Below are 26,235 nucleotides of genomic sequence, written 5' to 3'. Positions count from 1 at the left end.
TGTGCTCACTGGCTAGTATATCATTATTTGCAGTGGTCCCTTGGTCGTATATCATTATATAAAGTGGTCCCTGGGTGGTATATCATGATTTACAGTGGTTGCTGTGTAGTATATCATTACTTACAGTGGTCTCTGTGCAGTATATCATTATTTACAGAGATCCCTGCGAAGACCGTCATTGTTTACAATGATCCCTGTGTAGTTTATCAATGTTTACAGTGGTCCCTCGACAGAATACCATTATTTACAGTGGTCACTGGGCGGTATATCATCAATTACAGTGATACCTGTGTAGTACATCAATATTTACAACGCTCCATGCGGAGAATTTCATTATTTACAGTGGTCCCTGGAGAGTTCATCTTTATTTACAGTGGTCCCTTGGTAATTTGTCATTACTTACAGGTATCCCTGGGTAGTTTATGATTATTTACAGTGGTCCCTGGGTAGTACATCATTATTTACAACGGTCCCAGGGTGGTATTTCATTTCATTATTTTCATTGGCCCTGGATAGTATATCATTCTGTACCGTGGTCCCTGTGTAGTATATCATTATTTACAGTGGTCGCTGGGCAGAATGTCATTTACAGTGTTCCCTGTGTAGTACATCATTATTTACAACGGTCCCAGGGTGGAATTGCAATATTTACAGTAGTTCCTGGATAGTATATCATTATTTACAGTGGTCCCTGGGGAATATATCATTATTTACAGTGGTCCCTGGGTAGAATATCATTATTTACAGGGGTTCGTGGGTAGTTTATCAATATTTACAGTCGTCCCTGGGGAGTATGTCATTATTTTCAGTTGGCCCTGTGCAGTACCTCATTATTTGCAACGGTCCCAGGGTGCAATTTCATTATTTCCAGTGACCCCTATGCAGTACATCATTATTATCAATGGACCTTGTGTAGTATATCATTATTTTGATCGGTCCTAGGGTGAAATGTCACTATTAACAGAGGTCCCTGGATAGTATATCATTATTTACATTTGTCCCTCTGTAGCATGTCATCATTTACAGTCGTCCCTGGGTAGTATATCTTTATTTCCAGTTGGCTCTGGATGGTAAGCCCTTATTGACAGTCGTCCCTGACTCGCATATAAGTATTTACAGTGGCCCCTTGGTAGTAAATTATTATTTGCAGAGATCCCTGTGCAGTACGTCATTATTTACAGTGGTCCCGATGTAGTGCACTATTATTTACAACGGTCCCAGGGTGGAATTTCATTATTCACAGTAGTCCCTGGATTGTATATCATTATTTACAGTGGCCCTGGGTAGTATATCAATATTTACAGTTTTTGCTGGGTGGAATATCATTATTTACAGTGGTCTTTGCAGAGGTCATCTTATTTTACAGTGGTCCCTGAATAGTGTATCATGATTTACAGTGGTCCCTGGGTCGTATATCATAATTTATTGTGCTCACTGGCTAGTATATCATTATTTGCAGTGATCCCTTGGTCGTATATCGTTATTTAAAGTGGTCCCTGGGTAATTTATCATTATTTACAGTGGTCCCTGGGTAGTTTATGATTATTTACAGTGGTCCCTTGGTAGTAAATTATTATTTGCAGAGTTCCCTGTGCTGTACGTCATTATTTACAGTGGTGCCGATGTAGTGGACGATTATTTGCAACGGTCCCAGGGTGGAATTTCATTATTCACAGTAGTCCCTGGATTGTATATCATTATTTACAGTGGCCCTGGGTAGTATATCAATATTTACAGTTTTTGCTGGGTGGAATATCATTATTTACAGTGGTCCCTGTGCAGTATATCATTATTTACACTAGTCCCTGGCAGCATGTCACTATTTACAGTGGTCCCTGTTTAGTATATCAATTATAGTGGTCCCTCGGTAGTATATCATTTTTTACAGTGGTCCTTGGGCAGTATGTCATTATTTACAGTGTTCCCTGGGCAGTATATTATGTTTTACTGTGGTCCCTGGGTAATACATAATTATTTACAACGATCCCAGAGTGGAATTTCATGACTTACAGTGGTCCCTAGGTAGTATGCCATTATTTACAGGGACCCTGGGTAGTATGCTATTATTTACAGTGGTCCTTGAGTAATATATTTTTATTTACAGTTGTCCCTATGTGGTATGTTATTATTAACAGTGGTCCCTGGCATTATATCACTATTTACAGCGGTCCCTTGCAATCTATCATTATTTACTGTGATCCCTGGGTAGTATATCATTATTTACAGTGGCCCCTCTGTAGTTTATCATTATTTGCAGTGGTCCCTGGTTAGTATATCATTATTTACAGTGATCCCTGTGCAGTATATCATTATTTACAGAGGTCGTTGCGTTATATATTATTATTCATAGTGGCCCTGGGCAGTGTTTCACTTTTTACAGTGGTTGCTGGATGATATATCATTATTTACAGTGTCCCCTGTATAGTATAATATTACTTAGAATCTTCCCTGTGTATTATATCATTATTTACAATGGACCCTGTGCAGGATACTATTATTTACAGTGGCCCTTTTATTTTATATCATTATTTACATTATTCCCTGTGCAGTATATCATTATTTATCCCTGGATAGTCCGCCATTATTTAAAGTGGTCGCAGGATAGTACATCGTTACTTACAGTGGTCCCTTTGCAGTATATCATTGTTTATAGTGGTTCCTTGGTACTATTTCATTGTTTACAGTGGTGCCTGGGCAATGTATAATTTTTTACAGTGGTTCCTAAAATGGGTAGCATCGTTTTCAGTGGTTTCTGTCGACCATATTCATTATTTACCGTGCTCACTGGGTAGTATATATTTATTTACAGTGCTTCCTTGGTCGTATATCGTTATTTACAGTGGTTCCTAAGTTATATATCTTTATTGTCAGTGTTCTGTGTGGATTACATCATTCTTTACAGTGGTCCCTGTGTAGTATATCATTATTCACAGTGGTTCCTTGATTGTCTATCTATATTTGTAGGTGTACCTCTGCAGTATATTACGTGTTGGCGTGGTCCTGGATAGCGTATCAGTATTTACATTGTTCCCTCGATAGAATGTCATTCTTTACTGAAGTCCCTGGGCATGATACCATTATTTCCAGTTTTCCCTTTGTAGTTTATCATTAGGTACAGTGGACACTAAGCTGTTTATCATTATTTACCGTGGTTCCTCGGTAGTATATTATTATAATACACTGAGCCCTGGGCAGGAGACCATTATTTACAGTGGTTCTTGGGTAGTTTATCATTAAAATACTCTGGTCCCTGGGCAGTATATTGTAATTTGAGAGTACCTTTAAGAAATGGGTGTTTATAAATGTGTGTGTTTGTAAATATATGTGGTGAGAGTACCTTTAAGAAATGGGTGCGTATTACTGCAGTGATGCCAGAGAGTGGGTGGGGCTGGGCTGTGTCAGCATTTTACTTTCGTTTTTGGCTGCTTTCTGCTGGGTGTGTTTTAGTTTCGTTTTCATTGTTGGAGCTGACGCCAGACCAAGCTGGTGTACTGCTGTTCTCTCTGCCATCAAAAGACTATCTCTTGATCATTTGGTGAATTCATAATTATAAATGTTCTCAGTAGTGAATGTCAACTGAAGGTGCTTCTGGTAAAAGGTGCCTTAACCTTCAGGATGTTAAAAAGACAGCTTATGGATTACTCAGTGTTGAATTCTTTGGGGGTTGTATTTGAATTAATGGTTGCTCAGATGTTCAATGTTTGTTTTAAAAAGGTTAACTTGAGTTCATTGAATAAACATTGTCTAGCTTTAAGAAATACTTTCCCATTCCTGCTGTACCACTCCTGTCGAGGGCCGTGTGTTCTCCATACCACAATTAGTAAAACTGTGGGTTCAGGTGAACTCCACGATATACTTTGGGGGCAAAACAAATTGGAGGCTCGTCCGCAATAAAAGTGTGCTTCTTGGATTGGTTTAGTGAACTTAAACACAGTGAGGGGTGAGCATATTGTGGTTGCTTATCAAGGGTGATATTCTAGTTTTTTGTGGAGTGTGTTGTGGACAATGGCTCTTTCAGAGGCCCTGGCGTCTTTGGGGGTGGCGACGGTCACACACAGTACCTTACGGACAGAAACTAAAAGCAGACTGTTAGATTTGGCAAAAACATTGCAGTTAACATTTCCTCACAAAATGGGGCAGCACGGTAGCATTGTGGATAACATAATTGCTTCACAGCTCCAGGGTCCTAGGTACGATTCCGGCTTGAGTCACTGTCTATGCGGAGCCTGCATATCCTCCCCGTGTGTGCGAGGGTTTCCTCCGGGTGCTCCGGTTTCCTCCTACAGTCCAAAGATGTGCAGGTTAGGTGGGTTGGCCATGGCAAATTGCTCTTCGTGTCCAAAATTGCCCTTAGTGTTGAGTGGGGTTACTGGGATAGGTTGCAGAAGTTGACCTTGGGTATGGTGCTCTTTCCAAGAGCCGGTGCAGACTCGAAGGGCCGAATGGCCTCCTTCTGCACTGTAAATTCTATGATAATCTATGATAATCTATGAAAAGATGAGGGAACTACTGCGGTGGCTAAGCATTGGAAAGTTGCCTGAGATACAGTTTGACTCATTGGAAATGGCACAAATGCAGTTGCAAATTAAACAAATGGAACATGAGAAAGAATTAAAGCAGCTTGAATACGAAAGAGATAGAGAGGAAAAAGAAAGAGAAAGGGAGATACAGATCAGGCAAAAAGTTAAAGAGATGGAGGTTGAACTTCAGAAAATGGCCATGAAACATGATACTCAGTTAAAATTATCAATCGTAAAGGGAAACGTACAGTTGGATTATAGTGATGAGGATGGTGAGAAACAGCGTCATAGTTGAAGGTTTTGTGGGGATCTATTTAAATATATCCAAGCATTGCCAAGGATTGAAGAGAAGGAGGTAGAAGCCTTTTTCAGTTCATTTGAGAAGGTGACTGTACAAATGAAATGGTCACAGCACATGCGGGTATTACTGAATCAAACAAAGCTAGTGAAGTGTTTGCATCAATACCGGAGGAGGTATCTGGGCCGTATGAGGAGGTGAAAATGCCCATCTTGTGTGCATATGCACTAATGCCTGAAGCCTCCAGACAAAGGCTTAGAATTTTAAGGAAAGAATTTGGTCAAACGTGCATGGAGTTTCAAAGGTTCAAACAGAGTAATTTTGAGAGGTGGATCAGGGCTTTGAAAATCGACAAAACGTTTGAAGCTCTCGGAGAAATTATACTTTTGGAGGAATTTAAAAATTCAATTCCTGATGTCGTGAGGACTCATCTGGAAGAACAGACGGTTAAAACTGAGAGATTAGCAGCAGAAAAGCAGAATTAGTTCATAAATCAAAGCTTGGTTTCCGACATCAGTTTCAGCCTGTGAGAGAGAGAAACTGGGGACATGAGAAATACTCAAGTGGTAAAAGTGAAGGTGATCTGATGGGCGATATAAAGGAGAGTGTACCTCAGATTAAAAAAGAAATCCAGTAGGGTGGAAACGAAATGAAGAGTTTCAAATGTTTTCACTGTAATAAACAAAGCCATATTAAGTCACAGTGTTGGTGGTTGAAGAAAAGCACTGGGAAGGCTGATGTGGTAAAACAGGATAAGACAGTGGTGTTTGTTAAAGTGGTAAAGGAAAGCCCAAGTGAAGCGAAGGAGGTGCAAAAGATTGTACAGCCTGATCAAGAGGTAATTGATGAAAGAGATGCCAGGTCACTTGAAAGAATTTACTTGCGTGGGTAAAGTTTACTCATGTGTATCAGGAGGAGTAGGTATAGAATTCACAAATTTATGAGATACGGGAGCTAGACAATCTTTAATAGGAAGAAATGAGGAGTTATGTAGTTTGGGAAGAATGTTGCCAGAAAAGGTGGTAATATGTGTAATTCAGGGTGAGAGGAGTAGTCAATTGTATAAGGTAATGTTGGAAAGTCCAGTGAAGAGTGGTGAAGTGGTAGTAGGAGTAATAGAGAAAGTATCTTGTCCAGGAATACAGTTTGTCTTGGGTAATGATACAGCTGGATCGCAGGTGGGAGTGCTGCCTACTGTGGTTGATAAGCCAGTGGAAAATCAGACAACTGAAGTGTTGAAGGACGAATATCCTGGAATTTTTCCGGATTGTGTAGTGACAAGGTCGCAAAGTCACAGGTTGAGACAAGAGGAGAAATCAATGAGTGAAGGTGAAGTTGAAGTGCAATTATCAGAAACGATTTTTGATCAGGTGGTTGAAAAATAACAAGAACAGGTGGAGGATGAGGCGGATATTTTTAGTTCTGGAAAATTGGCGGAGTTACAACAAAATAATATAGAAATAAAACGGATGTATCAGAAAGCACACACGGAAGAGGAATCTGAGTATAAACCAGAGTGTTATTACTGTAAAAGTGATGTCTTGATGAGAAAATGGAGACCATTACATATGCAGGCGGATGAAAAGTGGGCAGAAGTTCATCAAGTAGTATTGCCGGTAGAAAGGATGTGTTGCGAGTTGCACATGTGGTACCAGTGGGAGGTCATTTGGGAATACGGAAAACTCAAGCTAAACTACAAAAACATTTTTATTGGCCTGGACTACATAAAGATGTAGTTACATTTTGTCAATCATGTCACACATGTGAAGTGAGAGGGAAACCTCAAGCGATGATAAAACCAGCGCCCTTAATACCCATTCCAGCATTTGTGGAACCTTTGACAAGGGTCATAATTGATTGCGTAGGACCGCTTCATAAAACGAAAAGTGGAAATCAATATCTTTAGACTACAATGGATGTGTCAACTCGGTTTCCAGAAGCCATCCCAGTACGTAATAGTACAGCTAAAAAGATTGTGGAGGAATTACTTAATTTTTTTACGAGATCTGGACTGCCCACAGAAATGCAATCGGATGAAGGATCAAATTTTACCTCAAGGTTATTCAAAGAAGTTATGGATAGCTGAGGAATAAAACAATTTAAATCAACTGCGTACCATTCAGAATCGTAGGGAGCATTAGAAAGGTGGCATCAGGCATTAAAGACAATGTTGAGGGCGTATTGTTAGGATTATCCAGAGGATTGGGATAAAGGATTTCATTCGTACTGATTGCAATTAGGAATGCACCGAAAGAGTCATCCAAATGTTGTCCTTTTGAACTAATTTTTGGTCATGAGGTAAGAGGACCACTTCAATTGATTAAGGAAAAATTGGTGAGTGAGAAATCGGAACTTACATTATTGGATGATGTGTCAAACTATAGGGAACGATTAAATAGAGCAGGTGAATTGGCGAGACAACATTTAAAAGGTGCACAAAATGTGATGAAACGGATAGCGGACAATAAATCCAAAGTTCGTAGTTTTGCCTGTGGAGATAAAGTTTTAGTATTGTTACCAGTGGTAGGTGAACCTTTAAAAGTAAGGCTTTGTGGACCTTATCAGACTGAGAGGAAATTAAGTGAGGTGAATTATGTGGTTAAAAACACCAGATAGAAGTCGGACTCGCCGAGTGTGTCATGTGAATATGCTTAAAGGGTACTTTGAAATGGAAGGAGAGAAAAATGAGGTTGTAAGTAGTCTAACTAAAAGTAACGAACCAAATCCAGATGACTGTGAATTTGACATACCTCAAATTAAATTGGAAAACGAGGATGTTCCTCAAAATGGTGCTAAATTGTTGAGTTACCTGTTATTGATATCACATGGGCAAGATTGTGGCGATAAATTGGGAAGCACTAAAATGGCTATAGATGTGGGAAATGCTGTTCCAATCAAAAACATCCATACAGACTTAACTCTTTAAAAGTGGCACAGGTTAACAGAGAGATTGAGAGTATGCTTAAAAATGGCATAATTGAAGTGGTTTGCAGCCAATGAAGCTCACCCATAGTGATGGTGCCAAACCCAGACGGTACGCAACGGGTGTGTGTGGACCATAGAAAGGTTAATGCAGTTACAAGAACGGACTCTTATCCTATCCCACGTTTGGAAGATTGTATTGAGAAGATTGTTGGACAATGAGCATTTATTTCCAAACTTGGTTTACATAAAGGTTACTGGCAGGTGCCTTTATCCGAAAGGGCGAAGGAAATTTCAGCTTTTGTGACTCCAGATGGTGTATAACAATTCAACGTTATGCTATTTGGCATGAAAAACGTCCCAGCCACATTCAAACGGTTAACTAACAAAGTTGTTTCAGGATTACCCAATTGTGCGGTATCTTTCAACGATCTGGTAACTTGCAGCCAGACATGGAAAGAACATTTAAAACATCTGATGGAGTTATCCGATCGATTTCAGGGGGCGGGTTTGGTGGTATACCTAGCCAATGGGGAGCTGGAAAAGCCCAAGTCACTTTCCTTGGCCATACAATCGGACAGGGTCGAATGGTCACACGGGATGTGAAACCAACAACTATTCGGAGTTTCCGATACTCTCCACACGACCGGAAATAATTAGATTTCATGGTAGGAGTGGATTTTACTGGAAATTTGAATCGAATATTTGCAGCGTTGTTGCTCCACTGGTGGACTTGCTGAACAAACGTCGAAAATTTAAGTTGTCAGCGGTCTTTCAACAGGCATTTGATAGCCTGAAACTGTGATAACCAATGCTCCTGTGTTGGAGAACTTCAGGGAACTCTGTGATCAGATTGAACTAATGTATCTGAATTTAAAAAGAAATGCAGATGCATAGACAAATGGACGGATCGTGCAAGGACATTCTTGTTCAAAGTGACTGTCAATCGAGAAGGATTTCAGTTGGAGGAAGAAGAAAAAATATGGACTGTATTATTGTATCAGTTTGTCTGTGTTGTTTTTTTGAAGCGAAAAAGTATATTTACTGTGTGCATTTCTTAAAGGATAGTGAATAGGTGAAAAATGAAACCATCTTTAAGTTGATGGGTTTTTTTTCTTGGGTGAGGTGTCATGTAGAGTAGCTTTAAGAAATGGGTGTTTAAGAAATGTACATTGAAGAAGTGGGTGTTTATCAGTGATGTCAGAGTGTGGGTGGAGCTGGGCTGTCCTTCAGCTTTTTACTTTGATTTTAATCGATTTGCTGCAAGGTATGTTTTAGTTTCGTTTTCAGAGCTGGATAGCTGCAGTCACAGCCAGAAGGGGTATTAGTCTCTCCATCTGTAATCTAAAGACCGTAAGTGGATCCTTTGGTGATTTTAAACTAATAACTGCTCTCAGTCGTGATTTTAACCTTATGTGCTTCTGTTTAAAGTTTTTTTTCAAGACTTAGAACATAGAACATAGAACATTACAGCGCAGGACAGGACCTTCGGTCCTCGATGTTGCGTCGACCTGCGAAACCACTCTAACGCCCATCTATACTATTCCCTTATCGTTCATATGTCTACCCAATGATCTTTTGAATGAACTTAATGTTTGCGAGTCCTCTGCTGTTGCAGGCAGGGCATTCCACGCCCTTATTACTCTCTGAGTAAAGAACCCACCTCTGACACTTGTCCTGTATCTATCTTCCATCAATTTAAAGCTATGTCCCCTCGTGCTAGACATCACCATCCGAGGAAAAAGGCTTTCACTGTCCACCCAATCTAATCCTCAGATCATTATGTATGCCTCAATTAAGTCACCTCTTAACCTTTTTCTCTCTCAGGAAAACAGCCTCAAGTCCCTCATCCTTCCCTTATAAGATATACCCTCCAAACCAGGCAACATTCCGGTAAATCTCCTCTGCACATCCTTTCCAATGCTTCCACATCCTTCCTATAATGCGGCGACCAGAATTGCACGCAATACTCCACATGCGGCCGCACCAGCGTTTTGTACAGCTGCAACATGACCTCATGGCTCCGAAACGCAATCCCTCCAACAATAAAAGTTAACACACCGTCTGCCTTCTGAACAACACTCTCAACCTGTGCAGCAACTTACAGGGATATATGTACATGGACACCGATATCTATCTGTTCATTCATACTACCAATAATCTGACCATTAGCCCAGTACACTGTCTTCTTGTTAGTCCTTCAAAAATGAATCCCCTCACACTTTTCTGCATTAAACTCCAATTGCCATCTCTGAGCCCAGCTCTGCAGCTTATCTATGTCCCTCTGTAACTTGTAACATATTTCCGCACTGTCCACAACTCCACCGACTTTAGTGTCATCTGCAAATTTACTCACCAATCCTTTTACGCCCACCTCCAGGTCATTTATAAAAATGACAAACAGCAGTGGCCCCAAAACAGATCCTTGTGGTACACCACTAGGAACTGGACTCCAGTCTGAACAATTCCCATCAACCACCACCCATTGTCTTCCTCCAGCTAGCTAATTTCTGATCCAAACTGCTGAATCACCCTGAATCCCATGCCTCCGTATTTTCTGCAATTGCCTACCGTGGCGATCCTTGTCAAGCGCTTTACTGAAATCCATATCCACCACATCAACTGCTTTACCCTCATCCACCTGTTTGGCCACCTTCTCAAAGAACTCAATAAGGTTTGTGAGGCATGGCCTACCCTTCACAAAACCGTGTGACTATGTCTAATCAAATTATTCCTTTCCAGATGATTATACATCCTATCTCTTATAAACTTCTCCAAGACCTTGCCCACAACAGAATTAAGGCTCACTGGTCTATAGTTACCGGGGTTGTCTCTCCTCTCCCTCTTGAACAAGGGGACAACTTTCGCCGTCCTCCAGTCTTCTGGCACTATTCATGTAGACAAAGATGACTTAAAGATCAAATCCAAAGGCTCAGCAATCTCCTCCCTAGCTTCCCAGAGAATCCTCGGATAAACCCCATCCGTCCCAGGGAACTTATCTATTTTCACACTTTCCAGAATTGTTAACACCTCCTCCTTATGAACCTGAAGCCCTGCTAGTCTAGTAGCCTGTATCTCAGGATTCTCCTCGACAACATTGTCCTTTTCCTGTGTGAATACTGACAAAAACGATTCATTTAGCACCTCTCCTATCTCCTCGGACTCCACGCACAACTTCACACTACTTTTCTTGACTGACCCTACCCTTACCCTTGTCATTCTTTTATTCCTGACATATCTATAGATAGCTTTAGGGTTATCCTTGATCCTACCTGCCAAAGACTTCTCATGTCCCCTCCTGGCTCTTGGTAGCTCTCTCTTTATTTCCTTCCTAGCTAACTTGTAACTCTCGCGCGCCCTAACTGAACCTTCATGTCTCATCTTTACATAAGCCTCCTTCTTCCTCTTGACAAGTGTTTCCACTGCTTTAGTAAACCACGGTTCCCTCGCTCGACGACTTCCTCCCTGGCTGACAGGTACATACTTATCAAGGACACGCAGTAACTGTTCCTTGAACAAGCTCCATATTTCCATTGTGCCCATCCCCTGCAGTTTTCCTCTCCATCCAATGCATCCTAAGTATTGCCTTATCGCATCGTAATTGCCTTTCCCCCAGATATAACTCTTGCGCTGCTGTATATACCTATCCCTTTCCATCACTAAAGTAAACGTAATCGAATTGTGGTCACTATCAACAAAGTGCTCACCTGCCTCCAAATCTAACACCTGTCCTGGTTCATTACCCAGTACCAAATCCAATATGGCCTCGCCTCTCGTTGGCCTATCTACACACTGCGTCAGGAAAACCTCCTGAACACATTGGACAAAATCGGACCCATTTAATGTACTCGAACTATAGCGTGTCCAGTCAATATTTGGAAAGTTAAAGTCCCCTACAACAACTACCATGTTACTTTCGCTCCTATCCAGAATCACCTTTGCAATCCTTTCCTCTACATCTCTGGGACTTTTCGGAGGCCTATAGAAAACCCCTAACAGGGTGACCTCACCTTTCCTGTTTCTAACTTCAGCCCATACTACCTCAGGAGACGAGTCTTCATCAAACGTTATTTCTGCCACCGAAATACTCTCCTTGACTAACAATGCCACCCCTCCCCCTCTTTTACCACCTTCTCTGACCTTACTGAAATATCTAACCCCCGGCACCTGCAACAACCATTCCTGTCCCTGCTCTATCCATGTCTCCGAGATAGCCACAACATCGATGTCCCAGGTACCAACCAATGCCGCAATTTCACCCACCTTATTCCGGATGCTCCTGGCATTGAAGTAGACAAACTTTAAACCACCTTTCTGTCTGCCGGTACACTCCTGCAACTTATGGATGTTAAAATGACAACTTAAGGATTACTTAGTGTTGTATTCCTTGGTGGTTGTATTTGAATTGATGGTTGCTAAGATGTTCATTGAATGTTTGAAAAAGGTTAACTTGAGTTCATAGGATAAACATTGTTTTGCTTTAAAAAATACTTTTCCATTTCTGCTGTTCTACACCTGTAGAGTGGGCTGTGTGCTCCCCACACCACAATCTATTAAAAGTTGTGGGTCAAGTGAACCCCATGATAAACTTTGGGGTTCTCTAAACTCTGGCCCATGACAGGTCAAGCAAAGCTAAATATATACGTCTTCGACGCGGAACGTGGTTAAATTTATCTGTCTTCGAGTCTGAGCATGGCTCAACTTTAAACGTCTGCGGCAGAGCATGGTTAAGTTTTAAACATCTTCGAGACAGACAATGGCGAAATTTTAAACTAAGTAGAGGCTAAAGAGGAGCACGGCTAAATTATAAACATCTGCGAGGCAGAGTATGTCGAAATATTAAACATCTAAGATGCCGAGCACGGCTAAAGTTTCGACATATTCCCGGCCGAACATGGCTAAATTTGCAACATCGTCGAGGCCGAACATGTGTAAATATTAAACATCTTCAAGGCAGATGATGGCAAATTTTAAACATCTTCGAGGCCCAGCATGGTTCAGTTTCAAACGTCTTAGAGGCCAAACATAGCTAAAGTTTAAACGTCTTGGACGCCAGGCATGGCTAATTTTAAATGTCTTAGAGTTCAAACATGGCTAAAGTTTAAACGACTTGGACGCCGAGCTTGGCTAAATATTAAACGTCTTCTCGGCCAAGCACGACTAAATTTTAAACATCTTCGAGGCCGAGCATGGCTCAATTTTAAACGCCTCAGAGGCAGAGCATGGTTAAATTTTAAACATCTTCCACGCCGAGTATGTAGAAATATTCAACATCTAAAAGGCCGAGCATGGCTAAATTGTAGTCATATTTGAGGCCTAGTGTGGGGAAATTTAAAACATTTTCGAGGCCGAAGGTGGCAAAATTTGAAACATCATTCAGGCCGAGCATGTTGAAATTTTAAGCACCGTAGAGGCCGAGCATGACTAACTTTTAAGCGTGGCTAAATTTTAAGGGCGAGCGTGGCTAAACTTTCAACATCTTCGAGGCCGAGTATGTGTAAATATTGAACATTTTCGAGGCCGAGCACGGATGAATTTTAAACATCTTCGAGGCCGAGAATGGCTGAACATTAACCGTCTTAGAAGTTGAGCAAGGCTAAATGCATATGTCTTAGAGGACGAGCATGGTTACATTTATACGTCTTTGCGGCGGAGGATGGCAAAATGCTAACCATCTTCGAGGTCGAGAAAAGCTAAATTTTAAACATCTTCGAAGCCAAGCATTGCTAAATTTTAAACGTCTTAGGGGCCAAACATGGCTAAAGTTTAAGCGTCTTGCTGCCGAGTCTGTGTAAACATTGAACATTTTCGATGCCGAGCATGGCTAAATTTTAAACATCTTCGAGGCCGAGATTGGTAACATTTTGTACACATTCCAGGCTGAGCATGGCTAATATGTAAGCATCTTCCAGGCAGAGGATAGGTAAATTTTAAACACCTTAGAGGTCGAGCATTGCTAAGATTTAAACATCATAGACGCCGAGTTGGCTAAATTTTCAACGTCTTAGATGCAGAGCATGACAAAATTCTAAACATCATCAAGGCCGAGCATGGCTAAATTTCAAACATTCTCAAGGCCGTGCATGGCTAATTTTAATCATTTTTGAGGCCAGGAATGACTACATTTTAAAACTCTTCGAGGTCGAGCATGGCAGACTTTTAAAAAAAAATGTTTTTTCAATAAATATCGCATGGCCAAACCACCTACCCTGCACATCATTGGGTTGTGAGTGTGAAACCGAGGCAAACACGGGGAGAATGTCCAAATTCCACATGGACAGTGACCCAGAGCCGGGATCACACATGGGACCTCGGCGCCGAGAGGGAGCAGTGCCAACCCAATGCGCCACCGTGCTGCCCTGCATGGCTCAATTTTAAACATCTTAGAGAACAGTGTCCTACGGTAAACAGCCTACTTAAACTGTGCCCTACAGTAAACAGTCTATTTAAACAGTGTCCTACAGTAAACAGTCTATTTTAACAGTGTCCTAAAGTAAACACAATCTATTTAAACAGTGCCCTACAGTAAACAGTCTATTGAAACATCAACCTTCAGTAAACTTAGTCTATTTAAATAGTTCCCTACAGCAAAAAGTCTATTTAAACAGTGCCCTACACGAAACAGTCTATTGAAACAGTTCGCTACAGTCAACAGAGTCTATAAAACGTGCCCTACAGTAAACAGTCTATCTAAACAGCGCCCTACAGTAAAGTCTATTTAAGCAGAACCCTACAGTAAACTCAGTCTATTTAAACAGTAGCCTACAGTAAACAGTCTAGTTAAACAGAGCCATACAGTAAACAGTCTATTGAAAAGTGTGCAACAGTAAACAGAGACTATATAAACAGTTCTACAGTAAACAATCTATTTAAACAGTGCCCAATAGTAAACACGGGCGGGTTTAAACTAGTATGGCAGGGGGTGGGTACCGGAGCAATAGGTTAGAAGGTGAAAACATTGAGGGAGAACCAGGGAATAGGGCCATTATGGCTGTGGGGAAGAGAAGACAGGGAGATGTTGCTGCAAACAGCGGGACTGGTGGTCTGAAGCGCATATGTTTTAATACAAGACGTATAACGGGTAAGGCAGATGAACTTAGAGCTTGGATAGTACTTCTAACTATGATGGTTTTGCCATTACAGAGACCTGTTTGAGGGAAGAACAGGATTGGAAGCTAAACGTTCCAAGTTTTAGATGTTTCAGGAGGGATAGAGGGGGGATACAAAAGAGTGGCGTAGTTGTGCGACTGGTCAGGGAGAATGGCACAGCTGTACTACGGGAGGACACTTCAGAGGGCAGCGAGCCTCTATGATTGGAGATCAGGAATAAGAAGGGTGCAGTCACAGCGTTGGGGGTTTACTACAGACCTCCTAACAGCCAGCGGGAGATAGAGGAGCAGATAGCCAGACAGATTTTGGAATGGAGTAAAAGCAAGAGGGTTGTTTTGATGGGAGACTTCAATTTCCCCAATATTTACTGGGACTCACTCAGTGCTAGAGGCTTGGGTGGGGCAGAATTTGTAAGGAGCATCTAGGAGTGCTTCTTCAAACAATATGTCGACAGTCCAACTAGGGAAGGGGCGGTACTGGACCTGGTATTGGGGAATGAGCCCGGCCAGGTGGTAGATGTTTCAGTAGGGGAGCATTTCGGTAACAGTGACCACAATTCAGTAAGTTTTAAAGTGCTGGTGGACCAGGATAAGAGTGGTCCTAGGGTGAATGTGCTAAATTGGGGGAAGGCTAATTATAACAATATTAGGCGAGAACTGAAGAACCTAGCTTGGGAGCGGATGTTTGATGGTAAATCGACATCTGATATGTGGAAGGCTTTCAAATATCAGGTGGAAGGCTTTCAAATGTCAGTTGAAAGGAATTCAGGATCGCCATGTTCCTGTGAGGAAGAAGGATAAATACGGCAATTTTCGGGAACCTTGGATAACGAGAGATATTGTAGGCCTCGTCAAAAAGTAAAATGACGCATTTGTCAGGGCTAAAAGGCTGGGAACAGACGAAGCCTTTGTGGAATATTAGGAAAGTCGGGAGGAACTGAAGCAAGGAGCCAGGAAGGCTAGATGGGGTCACGAAAAGTCATTGGCAAATAGGGTGAAGGAAAATCCCAAGGCTTTTTACACGTACGTAAAAAGCAAGAGGTAGCCAGTGAAAGGGTTGCCCACAGGAGGACAGGCAAGGGAATCTATGTGCGGAGCCAGAGGAAATGGGCGAGGTACTAAATTAATACGTTGTGTCAGTATTCACCAAAGAGAAGGAATTGGTGGATGTTGAGTCTGGAGAAGGGTGTGTAAATAGCCTGGGTCACATTGAGATCCAAAAAGACGAGGTATTGGGCGTCTTGAAAAATATTAAGGTAGATAAGTCGCCGGGGCCTGATGGGATCTACCCCAGAATACTGAAGGAGGCTAGAGAGGAAATTGCTGCGGCTTTGACAGAAATCTTTGGTTCCTTACTGTCTTCAGGTGATGTCCCGGAGGACAGGAGAATATCCAATGTCGTTCCTTTGTTTAAGTAGGGTAGCAAGGATAATCCAGGGAACTACAGGCCGGTGAGCCTTACATCCGTGGTAGGGATATTACGAGACAGGATCTACTCCCATTTGGAAGCAAATGGACGTCTTAGCGAGAGGTAGCACGGTTTTCTGAAGGGGAAGTGGGGTCTCACTAACTTGATAGAGTTTTTCAAAGGGGTCACAAAGATGATTGATGCAGGGAGGGCAGTGGATGTTGTCCATATGGACTGCATTAAGGCCTTTGAGAAGGTCCCTCTTGGCAGACTTGTACAAAAGGTGAAGTCACACGGGATCAGGGCTGAGCTGGCCAGATGGATACAGAACTAGCTAGGTCATAGAAGGCAGATAGAAGCAATGGAAGTGTGATTTTCTAATTGGAGGGCTTTGACTAGTGGCGTTCCGCAGGGATCAGTGCTGGGACTTTTGCTGTTCGGAGTATATATGAATGATTTGGACGAAAATGTAACTGGTCTGATTAGTAAGTTTGCAGACGACACAAAGGTTGGTGGAATTGCGGATAGCGATACGGACTCTCAGAGGATGCTGCATTCAGATCGTTTGGAGACTTGGGCAGAGAGATGGCAGATGGAGGTTATTCCGGACAAATGTGAGGTAATGCATTTTGGAAGTTCCAATGCAGGTGGGGAATATACAGTGAATGGTAGAAGACTGAAGAGTATTGACAGTCAGAGAGATCTAGGTGTGCAGGTCAACAGGTCACTGAAATGGGCAACACAGGTGGAGAAGGTAGTCGAGAAGGCATTCAGCATGTTTGCGTTCATTGGCCGGGGCATTGAGTATAATAATTGGCAAAGCATGTTGCAGCTTTAGAGAACCTTAGATAGGCCACACTTGGAGTATAGTGTTTCATTCTGGTCGCCACACATCAGAAGGATGCAGAGGCTTTAGAGAGGGTGCAGAAGACATTTACCAGAATGTTGCTAGTATGGAGGGGATTAGCTGTGGGGAGCGGTTGAATAAACTCGTTGTTTTCTCACTGGGACGACGGAGGTTGATTGGCGACCTGATTGAGGTCTACAAAATTATGAGGGGCATAGACAGAGTGGATATTCAGAGGCTTTTTCCCAGGGTAGAGGCGTCAATTACGGGGTGGGGGGGGGCGCATAGGTTTAAGGTGCGAGGGGCAAGGTTTAGAGGAGATGTACGAGGCAAGTTTTTACACAGAGGTTAGTGGATGCCTGGAACTCGCTGCCGGAGGAGGTGGTGGAAGCAGAGACGAGAGTGACATTTAAGGTGCATCTTGACCAATACATGCTGGCATAGGAATAGATGGATCCGCACCCAGCAAGTGTAGAAAATGTAAGTTTGGACAGGCGGCATGGTCGGCACAGGCTTGGAGGGCCAAAGGACCTGTTCCTGTACTGTACTTGTGTTTGTTCTTTGTTCGTTATTCTTTGTTCTTTCAACAGTCTAGTTAAACAGTGCCCCACAGTAAACAGGCTATTTGCGCAGTCTCTGACAGTAATCAATCTATTTGCGCTGTTCCCTACAGTAAACATTCTATTGAAACAGTAGGCTACAGTAAACAGTCTATTTAAACATTGTCCTACAGTAAACATAGCCTACTTAAACAGCATCCCACTAATCAGTCTGAACCCTGTCTATTTACACAGCATCCTACAACAAACAGTCCATTTTGGATCAGAAATTGGCTAGCTGGAAGAAGACAAAGGGTGGTGGTTGATGGGAAATGTTCAGACTGGAGTCCAGTTACTAGTGGTGTACCACAAGGATCTGTTTTGGGGCCACTGCTGTGTGTCATTTTTCTAAATGACCTGCAGGAGGGCGTAGAAGGATGGGTGAGTAAACTTGCAGATGATACTAAAGTCGGTGGAGTTGTGGACAGTGCGGAAGGATGATATAAATTAGAGGCACATAGATAAGCTGCAGCGCTGGGCTGAGAGGTGGCAAATGGAGTTTAATGCACAAAAGTGTGAGGTGATTCATTTTGGAAGGAATAACAGGAAGACAGTTTTCTGGGCAAATGGTAAGATTCTTGGCAGTGTGGATGAGCAGAGAGATCTCGGTCTCGATGTCCAAAAGATCCCTGAAAGTTGCCACCCAGGTTGAGAGGGTTGTTAAGAGGGCGTACGATGTGTTAGCTTTTATTGGTAGAGGGATTGAGTTTCTGCGGCGACCAGAATTGCACTCAATACTCAAAATGCGGCCGCACCAGAGTTTTGTACAGCTGCAACATGACCTCATGGCTCCGAAACTCAGTCCCTCTATCAATAAAAGCTAACACACCGTACGCCTTCTTAACAACCCTCTCAACCTGAGATGGGGAGAAGCGTTCACATTGGTGAAAAGATTGAGGATGAGCAGCTCTGGATGAAAGGATTGAGTAAATGAAGCAATGATGATATAAACTAGGACTTTCTCACACACGAGTGGTGAGGATGGGGAATCCCCTGCCTGAGTGTGTGGTGATGACCGGTTCGATAGGAAGAATTCAAAGGGGTATTATACTCTGATGTGAAAGTGAATCCCGATATACAAAGAACAAGAACAGGGAGAAAGAAAAGAACAGCACAGGAACAGGCCCTTCGGCCCTTCAAGCCTGCGCCGACCATACTGCCCGTATTATCTAAAATCTTCTACACTTCCGGGTTCCGTATCCCTCTATTCCCATTCTATTCATGTATTTGTCAAGATGCCCCTTAAACGACACTATCGTCCCTGCTTCCACCACCTCCTCTGGCAGCGAGTTCCAGGACCCACTACCCTCTGTGTAAAAAGAATTGCCTCGTACATCTCCTCTAAACCTTGCCCCTCGCACCTTAAACCTATGTCCCCTAGTAATTGACCCCTCTACCCTGGGAAATAGTGTCTGATTATCCACTCTGTCTATGCCCCTCATAATGTTGTAGACCTCTATCAGGTCGCCCCTCAACCTCCTTCGTTCCAGTTAGATTACTGGCATGTGTAAATCAATACCCTGCGCATTCATCGTAGCCTATCAAACTAACCTGTACATTTTGGGATTCCCTTGTGCCCCAGCAATTTATCTTTGCTCTCCCATCCAGACTGACTTGTTTTTATTTCTGTATTTATCGGGAGGTGACCCCCTACTGAACCTACACACTGTGACCCATTCCCCTAGCCAATCCAGTTGTCACACCCTCGAACAGCCTTAGCAAACCCACCGCAAAGTTGTAGATTCCATTCCCATTCAGGTGACACTCATCTGAGATTTAAAGGTTGCGCCGTGCCCAGGAACGGAATCACTGGCCGCGAAACTAAAGCCTATTCGCCCACACCATCTCTGTAGCAACCATTCATCTGGTATACCCCCTTCATCCAATCCTCGCTGTCAAGGATCTGGAGATGTTAACCTCGGACGTCATTCTTTTCAATCTGCTCGGAAAACTGTAAATTATTGACGCAGAACCTCGTCCCTTTTTCTATCTCTGTCGTTGGTACCAATGTAGCCCACGACCTTTGTCTGTTCCCACTCCACCTTCAGAATGCTCTGCAAGGTTTTGCCGATATTCATGACACTGGCACCAGTCAGGCCAAATGCCACCCTGGACTCAGAGATACGGCAGCAGAAACGCTCATTGGACTTCTCACAGCGCAATGACCTTGTTTCTGGTGCATTCCCCAGATTAAACGTCGCTTCCAGCGTTTTCAAAACAGAAAAACTGTCCTTGAATGAGATGCATGCTGCGTCTTTCCTAATCTGCTGATTCCCCCTGATTATGACTGGTGGTCCCAAATTTGTACAGTATAGATTAATGATCTGGAAGAAGGTACTGAAGGCACTGTTGCCAGGTTTGCAGATGAAACAAAGGTCTTTAGAGGGACGGGTAGTATAGAGGAAGCAAGGGGACTTCATGTGGAAAAGTGTGAAGTTATACACTTTGGAAGGAGGAAGTTGGGCATAGACTATTTTCTAAATGGGGAAATGCTTCGGAAATCAGAAGCACAAAGGGACTTGGCAGTCCTTGTTCACGGTTCTCTTAAGTTTAACGTTCAGGTCCAGTGGGAAGTTAAGAAGGCAAATGTAATGCTAGCATTCATGTCAAAGCGCAAGAATGCAAGACCAGTGTTGTGTTTCTGAGGCTTCTGGGGCTGTATAAGGCTCTGGTCAGACCCCGTTTCTAGTATTGTGAGCAGTTTTACGTATCTAAGGTTGGACGTGCTGGCCTTGGAAAGGGTCCAGAGGAGGTTCACAAGAATGATTTGTGGATTGGGGAACTTGTCGAATGAGGGACGTTTGAGGACTCTGTGTCTGTACTCGTTGGAGTTTAGAAGGATGAGAGGAGATCTTATTGACACTACAAGATACTGCGAGGCCTGGATAGAGTGGACATGGGGAGGATGTTTCCAATTGTAGGAAAAACTAGAACCAGAGGACACTATCTCAGTCTAAAGGGACGATCCTTTAAAACAGAGATGAGGAGGAATTTAGTCAGCCACAGGGTGTTGAATCTGTGGAACTCTTTGCCGCAGAAGGCTGTGGAGGCCAAATCATTGAGTGTCTTTAAGACAGAGATAGATAGGTTTTTGATCAATAAGGTGATCAGGGGTTATGGGTAGAAGGCAGGAGAATGGGGATGGGGAAATATCAGCCATGATTGAATGGCGGAGCAGACTCGATGGGCCGAGTGGCCTAATTCTGCTCCTATGTCTTATGGTCTTATTCCCTCTTTAATTGCAAATATAATACTCCACATTTTCTACACTAACTTCCCTCTCCACACCTTAAATTACCCTCCACTACTTTCACTTATTCACAATTCTGTTCTGTTCCCCTCATCTCTCATCTCCTTTTCCGCCTTCATTCTCCACACCTTTTTTCAACCTCTCGGTTCCACTCCTTACTTTACCTCCCAGCCACTCTTCAGTTGCCAACAATCCACTCTGTGACCTTCCCGACAAGTTGCACTCTTTCAATCTCCTCCCACATCAATCTATTCATCTCGTGCACTTTCCTTTCCTCTCAATATATTTCCTTTCTTCTCCCCACCTCTCTAATGCCCATTACTCTACCCTCATCTCTTTTTATTCAACTCTCAGTTCGACTAGAATTTGCAAATGTAAAATGTATAAATGTAAAGAGGAGGAAGATCGGAACAGACTCCACGGGGCGGGGTAGACGCAGGGAGGTCAAGTAATATTTAATGAGTGGTAGTATAAAGTGACGGATTTTGTTTGAAAGACTCAAAAGAGGCATCATAATGCTAAAGTTGCCAATTTAAACTATTGTTTCACACAAAGCGTGATATATATTTGGCAACAACACTATTTACATTACGAGAAGTATTTATACATAGCCTGCTATTCAACTATTTCAGTGTCGTTTCCAATTGTAAACACCACGATTTATGACCAACATAAATATCTTTCAGTTAATACCACAGGTCCATTATGAAAGTACTTTGCCTGGTAATAATTCAGAGACTTTGAATGTTTTCCATGAAACGTTGAAGATGGAACAACATTTAAGGAAGATAATCAATATGAAATTGATTATCATCCAAAGGTATGCGGTGGCACAGGCACTATTGAGGAAACAGGGGGGTGACAGAAATCTTGGGCAGGCTAGGAGGTGGACCAAGAAGTAGCAGATTGAATAAAATGGGGAAAAAAGTGAGGTCATGCACTTTAGTAGGAAGAATGGAGGCATAGAGTATTTTCTAAATGTAGAAATGCTGAGAAAACGAGAAGCACAAGTCCGAGCCGAAGATTACCTGAACATTAACGTGCAGGTTCAGTCGACAGTTAGGAAGGCAAATGCAATGGTAGCATTAATGTTGAGAGGATAGAATACAAGAGCAGTGATGTACGTCTGTCCCTGTAGAAGGTTATGGTCAGACCCCATTAGGAGTATTGTGAGAAGTTCGGGGCCTAGTATCTAAGGCAGTATGTGTTCGTCTTGGAAACAGTCCAGAGGAGGTTCGCACGGATGACCGCTGGAATGGAGAGCCTGCCGTTTGGAGCAGTTGGGGACTCTGGATCTGTATTCGTTGGAGTTTAGAAGGATGAAGGGGACCTTTTTGAAACTTACAGAACACTGAGCAGCCTGGATAGATTGGTCGTTGAGAGGATGATTCCAGCGTTAGGACAAACTAGAACCCGAGGACACAGTATCAGACTGAAGGGACGATACTATAAAACTGCGATATTGTAGGCCTCGTCAAAAAGAAAAAGGAGGCATTTGTCAGGGCTAAAAGGCTGGGAACAGACGAAGCCTGCGTGGAATATAAGGAAAGTAGGAAGGAACTTAAGCAAGGAGTCAGGAGGGCTAGAAGCGGTCACGAAAAGTCATTGGCAAATAGGGTTAAGGAAAATCCCAAGGCTTTTTACACGTACATAAAAAGCAAGAGGGGAGCCAGGGAAAGGGTTGGCCCACTGAAGGATAGGCAAGGGAATCTATGTGTGGAACCAGAGGAAATGGGCGAGGTACTAAATGAATACTTTGCATCAGTATTCACCAAAGAGAAGAAATTGGTAGATATTGAGTGTGGAGACGGGTGTGTAGATAGCCTGGGTCACATTGAGATCTAAAAAGACGAGGTGTTGGGTGCCTTAAAAAACATTAAGGTAGATAAGTCCCCAGGGCCTGATGGGATCTTCCCCAGAATACTGAAGGAGGCTAGAGAGGAAATTGCTGCGGCTTTGACAGAAATCTTTGGATCCTTACTGTCTTCAGGTGATGTCCCGGGGGACAGGAGAATATCCAATGTCGTTCCTTTGTTTAAGTAGGGTAGCAAGGATAATCCCGGGAACTACAGGCCGGTGTGCCTTACTTCAGTGGTAGGGAAATTACTGGAGAGAATTCTTCGAGACAGGATCTACTCCAATTTGGAAGCAAATGGACATATTAGTGAGAGGCAGCATGGTTTTGTGAAGGGGAGGTCGTGTCTCACTAACTTGATAGAGATTTTCGAGGAGGTCACTAAGATGATTGATGCAGGAGGGCAGTGGATGTTGTCTATATGGACTTCAGTAAGGCCTTTGACAAGGTCCCTCATGGTAGACTAGTACAAAAGGTGAAGTCACACGGGATCAGGGGTGAGCTGGCAAGGTGGACACAGAACTGGCTAGGTCATAGAAGGCAGAGAGTAGCAATGGAAGGATGCTTTTCTAATTGGAGGGCTGTGACCAGTGGTGTTCCACAGGGATCAGTGCTGGGACCTTTGTTGTTTGTAGTATATATTAATGATTTGGAGGAAAATGTAACTGGTCTGATTAGTAAGTTTGCAGACGACACAAAGGTTGGTGGAATTGCGGATAGCGATGAGGACTGTCAGAGGATACAGCAGGATTTACATTGTTTGGAGACTTGGGCGGAGAGATGGCAGATGGAGTTTAATCCGGACAAATGTGAGGTAATGCATTTTGGAAGGTCTAATGCAGGTAGGGAATATACAGTGAATGGTAGAACCCTCAAGAGTGTTGAAAGTCAAAGAGATCTAGGAGTACAGGTCCACAGGTCACTGAAAGGGGCAACACAGATGGAGAAGGTAGTCAAGAAGGCATACGGCATGCTTGCCGTCATTGGCCGGGGCATTGAGTATAAGAATTGGCAAATCATGTTGCAGCTGTATAGAACCTTAGTTAGGCCACACTTGGAGTATAGTGTTCAATTCTGGTCCCCACACTACCAGAATGATGTGGAGGCTTTAGCGAGGGTGCAGAAGAGATTTACCACAATGTTTCCTGGTATGGAAGGCATTAGCTATGAGGAGCGATTGAATAAACTCGGTTTGTTCTCACTGGAACGAAGGAGGTTGAGGGGCGACCTGCTAGAGGTCTACAAAATCATGAGGGGCATAGACAGAGTGGATAGTCAAAGGCTTTTTCCCGGGGTAGAGGGGTCAATTACTAGGGGGCATAGGTTTAAGGTGAGAGGGGCAAGGTTTAGAGTAGATGTACGAGGCATATTTTTTACGCAGAGGGTAGTGGGTGCCTGGAACTCGCTACATGAGGAGGTGGTGGAAGCAGGGACGATAGTGACATTTCAGGTGCATCTTGACAAATACATGAATAGGATGGGAATAGAGTGATACGGACCCATGAAGTGTCGAAGATTGTAGTTTAGTCGGGCAGCATGGTCGGCACGGGCCTGGAGGGCCGAAGGGCCTGTTCCTGTACTGTACATTTCTTTGTTCTTTGTTTGTTTTGTTGCGATGAGAAGAAACGTCTTCAGCCAGAGGGTGCTGAATCTGTGGAACTCTTTGCCGCAGAAGGTTGTGGAGGCCAAATCACTGAGTGTCTTTAAGGCAGACTAGGTAGGTTCTTGTTTAAGAAGGTGGTCAAGGCACGGAAGAACATAACAACCATGACTAAATGGCGGAGCAGACTCATTCGGCGAATGGACTAATTATGTTCCTATATCTAATAGACTTATGGTCTTATAATATTGATTTGGCGCGGGGGTTCAGGGAGACGTTTGCTATATTGGTAGAAACTAACTCCATTGAACGTTCGGTATGAATGGAAACAGACTTGAGACAATCATTAAATGTATCACAGAGTCAAACAGCGGTGAAAGGTTATGAGGTTGCATAGAATTGTTTGGAGCGTCTGAATCGATCACATCTTCCTCTGAGCTGAAATTTCATATTTATTATTCTGGGAGGAAATCATTTAACTACACTCATAACCAATCCAGTAATTAAATCTGTCGATCTATTTCCGAAGTTCCTATCTCAATCATGTTGCACCTCCTGGCCAAATCAATGCAACCTTGACCTTGTTTCGTCCTCCCACTCTGGCGAATTTTAACTGAGCCAAAATATCTGCCCTCCTAGACCACTTGAAACAACGTTTTCGAAGTTAGTATTTTCACTGACCTATATAGATATTCCCCAGGCACAAAGAAAAACAGAAACAACAATGTCACATTCCAACAAGTGTTTGGAAGTCTCTTTCTGGCCTTGCTCTGCCTGACACATCACTGAATTCAGTGCCATCAGCTGGAACCACTAATCCTGTTGTGCTCTATTCAGTGCCTTGTCCAGGTGTAACAAGATTTCCCTGTTTGTGTGCTCACCTGTCTGCGAAACAAAGAGCAACATTCCATTTTACGCACCTATTACCTGCTCAACTTGCATGCTGGCTTTTAATGTCTGATTCACGAGGACCCCCACCTCTCATCAAACTCCTCGGTGCTGCATATTTCTGCTGTCTTTCTGCATTTGAATAATATTCAGGACCTTTATTCAGCCCAGCAATGTGTAACATCACTTTTCCCTACATGATATTCCATCTGTCAAGCCTTTGTTCATTCACCCAATCTGTCTATGTCCCTCTGTAACTCTGTTCCACCACTTGTCCTCCAAGTTATTGCAGCGTGAGCAGGGCCGAGCAGAGAAGAGATGTGAGAATTAGAGCCACAAACAAATAACAGTGTCGCAAAGAGTGGAGGTAAATTGAAGATGGGGCAAAGTGAAATCGATTTGCGATAAAAGGAAGACAGAATAAGAGAGAAAATAGTTTTGGAAACGTGAATGGGGAAGGTCCAGAAAAAGATAATCTGGTGAAATTGAAAGAAAGAAAGGAGAGGGATCTTTAATAAGAATAAGGACTGTGAGCGCGACATTGTGAGTGAGGGGATGTTGCGAGGGAATGGGCAACACGTGACCAGTATTCAAATGCAAAAACGGTGTTGCTCGCCCCGGTTTTGAAATGAGCAACATTGTATAGTTAACTTTAGCCGGCATCTTCGAGCTTCGAGCCTGATCCTAAGATTGTGATGTAATCCCCAATGAGACTGACAGTGAGAGCGCAGCTGCTCTCAGTAACTTCTTTGTTGAGCAACCTGTGAAAAACATCATTAGGAATGTACAGACCTCGCATCACTGATCATCCAGTTTAATATAAATAAACCGTTCATGACCCTTTACTGTGTCAAACACCAGGGGACATATCTTCACCAACACCAGCACGATTCCTTGACACAGAAAATGCGTTGGGCAAAATCTTTCGAGTCAGCAGCT

The sequence above is a fragment of the Scyliorhinus torazame genome, chromosome 20 (assembly GCF_047496885.1).
Source record: "Scyliorhinus torazame isolate Kashiwa2021f chromosome 20, sScyTor2.1, whole genome shotgun sequence".
NCBI lineage: Eukaryota > Metazoa > Chordata > Chondrichthyes > Carcharhiniformes > Scyliorhinidae > Scyliorhinus > Scyliorhinus torazame.
Note: the sequence above shows the minus strand (reverse complement) of the source record.